Here is a 4,250-nt window from a genome sequence, read left to right as displayed (position 1 = left end):
AGTACTGCCCCCACCTTTTATCATAAGAAGTGATTAAACATTTCATTTAATTTTTCAATATTCACATCAGATGAAGCCAAACTTTTACATGGAAAGCAGGTAGGGGAGACCACGGATGGTTGTAACATTTTTGACATTTCTGCCTGTATCTGGGAGCTCCTTTAAGCCAGCGCAATCAAAATGTGATCCAAACTATGTGTGTCTGCTATAAAATGGTGTAACTGTTATCTAACAGAAATGCATTGTTTAGTCTCAAACACAAGGAGTAAGTTAGTTGTAACACACCCTGGGGTGAAATGTAACATTATGTAATAAGTAATGTGAGAAAATCATGATATTGAAAGCTTTTACTCAACAATGAAATTAGGTTTTTTTTGTTTGTTTTTTTACATAATTAGTGTGTGTGTATGTGTGTGAGTGTGTGTGTGTAGGGGTGATCCAAGTATCTTAGTTTCTGTATGTCATAGAATAATAAACATTAGTGTGTGTGTTTCTACTTGCCTTGCACCGTCACAGTAGAAAGAGACATATGGCACTCCTTGAGAGCAGGCTTCACAGGCCCACAGAGAAGCCAACAGGTCTTACACTAACATTTGAACATACTAATACAATTATTAAAATTATTTTAAATACAACTAAACAATTTCATTGTTGTAACCCAAACTCTTGTAGCCATGAACTAGCTAACCTTACAACTTACAGCTAAAACATTAGCATTAACAACTTGCATGAAAGAAATCTACATATACACACTAAACGTGATTTAAGTTTGATGAGTTTAACTACAAAGCTGGCAATGCTAAAATAAACTAAGTAAAAATACTTTCTTTTTTTTTTATTCTAAAATTGGCTGTGCCTGCCACAGGGTTCTACGTTTTCCTATGTGCAATAAGGACTAAACTGGGCATGTGTTGAGTGAATCAGGTGATTCCTAACTTATTTCTGATTGGAGAAATTGGACATGTTGCAACTGACCCGTGTTACAACCATCCCCAGTCTCCCATACATGATATGAGTGATCAGTAGTGCAGTTTTTTCATACTAGACATGCAGTGCAGAAAGGTATACCACATGTGATGTAATGATATAGAATACAGAAAGAATTTCACAGCAGCGATTCTTATTTACACTTCTGAGGTAACTGAGGCTGAGTGGAGTGAAGTGAACGTCTCGCGAGGCAATTAAAGATAGGAAATCAGCACATTTTGGCCTCAGACTCACAGCAAAGCAGCCCTCTGATCTCTTGGTGCTGCCCCAGTTTCCAGCATGCAGTCAGGAGGTTTGAAGTTTGATGACATCTCACTCCTTTTCTCTTTCTTTCAGGTTTCATAGCCGCCAAGTGAGTCCTGTCTATTTGTAGGCTGTTTTATTTTGTATGCACACAAACACACTCGCACAACACAAAACAACCCACTAACGAGCCTGTATTGGCCCCCATTCCTTCTCCAACTGTGTCCATGGTTCAAAAGAGCGCTGTTGCATCATAACAACAGCTGGGAGTCTGGCAGGGAGCCAGGCTGTATGTGTGTGTGTTTGTGTGATTTTATTTTGCCTGCATTGGCCTGAAAACCAGTGTTGTCTGCTTACTGATTAGGTACACTGAATGTGTGTATAAGCCCATTAGGTTTATGTGTTTGTGTCCAATTGCAAAATGTGTGTGTATGTGCACATATATAAAATCACATGTCCATATCCATATATTAGTATTCCATGTGTTATGTGCAATATATTTTTTCCTATTTCAGAATCCCCCAGAATATTACCTGCCAGTTAACGATAGAAAGCCCTGCTGGCTTGTAATTGTAATGTACCTTTCCTTTTAGCACATTCTGAAGTGTTTTTCCCATGTCAGTCAATTCACTATCAGACACTTTTACAAACTGTTGTTGAATGTTTTCTAATCCTCTGTCTGCACTTGTCTTCAGCTATTATATTCAGCTATTACCGAGAAAATAACAGCAAAATGTGCCCCTTTCTTGGACAGATAATATAACCAGTTTGACAAGTTTGAAACAGTGATGTCTTAATGATGTCATACCTTACAACTATTTCCTTCATATCTGAAGATGGAGTCTCTCAGCTGATACGACATATATGCGAATGTATACGGATAACAAAAAACAACTGCTTTTATCCAGATCTTCAATACAAAGAGCTACAAATTGGACTCCAGATTTAGAGTTGTTCGTTTTTCATGTCTTTACCAAAGCTGTGATGAACAACTCATATGCGTTAGACTGCATACACTGTTTAGTTAATGAAGTTATTCTTGCTAGTGTGATGCTTTGATGAGGAACTCACTTCTCAGTGGTGTTAGAGCTCAGTGCTGCATGCCAACAAGAACAAGGTCATGTTTAGAGTCAAGCAATAGTGCTGGTTTAGGTAACATGTGTCACATGAAACATGATTACACTGACTTAAATTGGATGCCACTAGACCATGAATGTAGTTCCTGGAAATGTTTTTCATTTTGCAGACAAAAATTGGGATAGACTCCGCCAAGAAGAATTGAGGATATGTATAGAGGACAACACACACCGGCTACATTTTGTGGTGTGGTGATATTTTAATGCACATTTAACTTAATCTATTGTAATTAACATTGTTCTGACAAAGATGTAGCAAGTGTATTAATTGTAGGGAAGCCAACAGTGTCCATTGTTGTCTGCCGTAGTGACGTAATAAACTATAGATGTTTTTCTGGCTTCCCATGAAGCGGAGAAACAGGCCTAAGAGTCTAGACTGAGTCAAACAATGAATCATACCAAAACTGCCCTTGTGAGTTGGCACCGTCACTTTTTTGCATTTTTTCCTAGGCTTCCTACTATGTTGAACATATCAAGGCTTCCATCCATCATCATCAGCCGCTTATCCCGCGTACAGGGTCGCGGGGGGCTGGAGCCAATCCCACTTTACATTGGGGGAAAGGCGGGGTACACCCTGGACAGGTTGCCAGTACATCTAGGCTTCCTTTCCTTGTAACTAAGGATCAAGCTACTTTCCAAAAATCCATGGAGTAGAATATTTTTAAAAAAATAAAATAAAATAAAAAAAGTACAGAAGTCACAGGGTGACGTTTACTTTAATTGGTATGATTTTCCTAATGAAAACCAAGGGCAGATCATGCCAGCTCTAAAAACAGAAGAATGTCATCTGCATCGTGCCCACCCTTATAATTTTCAACATGGTTGTAGAACTATACAGTCACTGCCAGCGTTCAAAGAAATAAAGAGAAATGGGCTAAGAGGACAACCCTGTCTAATAACCCTTGCCAGAGGGTAACCCATCGGGGGAAGCATATTCCTCTTTAAAAACAAAAAATAAAATTTGTCCTTAAATTATCCAAATAGGATGAAAGGTACATTCAATATTTAATTAAGTAAATATCTTGACAGATAGTCATATCACCCGCTGTCATCACATAACCAAAAAAAAATAAAAACCCCTTATAGTTGTGACTGACAGCAGTTTGTTTAAGAGCTATAATTATCCACCAAGCGTTAATGTGATACAGTATTAAATGTGCACACTGCAGTCACCCAGCAAAGGCCAAATGCCAATTTTGAAAATTCATCACTAGTCTAGTGGGAAACCTAAACCACAGCATAAAATGCAATGCGTTTCAATGTGCAACAATAAGAGCAAATTAAGTTCATTTTCAATAAACTTTATTTTTTATCCCATTTCCCCAAAATGTTACATACAAAAGGTGATCAGAATTGAACATTTCCTTGTTTCAAGACCATAACATTTACACAATAAATAAAAAAAGATGTATAAATAAAAAATAAATAAACACGATATTCTGTGCCAAAAAATAAAGACTCTTCTGAATTGGCAGATGGCTTTCACAATGTTGGGTTTTTTGAAAACACATGTACGTAATACTTGCATTCTAGGTCACAGTTTTTAGGATACAACTCTGGGTCGAGAAAGCAATGTAAACCGATAAGGATTACAGTACAGTACAACAGAGTACAATGTTTTCTTTTTTCCCCCCATAGTAGATATTACTGGGATATATATATACTTATGATACCAGTTGTTCTAAAAGCTTATACCAGGTAGTGAGAGTGTAGTGCTATTGGACTTACTTTTAAACTTGGCTCAAAGTACAAAAGTAAATCCCACCTGTAAAACTCATCTCGAATCTTGTTTGTATCCAGCTTGACATTCACAAAAAAAAAAAAAAAAAAAAAAAATAGAAGAGGTTATTGCACTATACAGACATCCCTCAGAAAGGCACTTTT

The sequence above is a fragment of the Micropterus dolomieu genome, linkage group LG06 (genome assembly GCF_021292245.1).
Source record: "Micropterus dolomieu isolate WLL.071019.BEF.003 ecotype Adirondacks linkage group LG06, ASM2129224v1, whole genome shotgun sequence".
Lineage (NCBI taxonomy): Eukaryota > Metazoa > Chordata > Actinopteri > Centrarchiformes > Centrarchidae > Micropterus > Micropterus dolomieu.
This window is presented reverse-complemented; position numbering follows the sequence as displayed.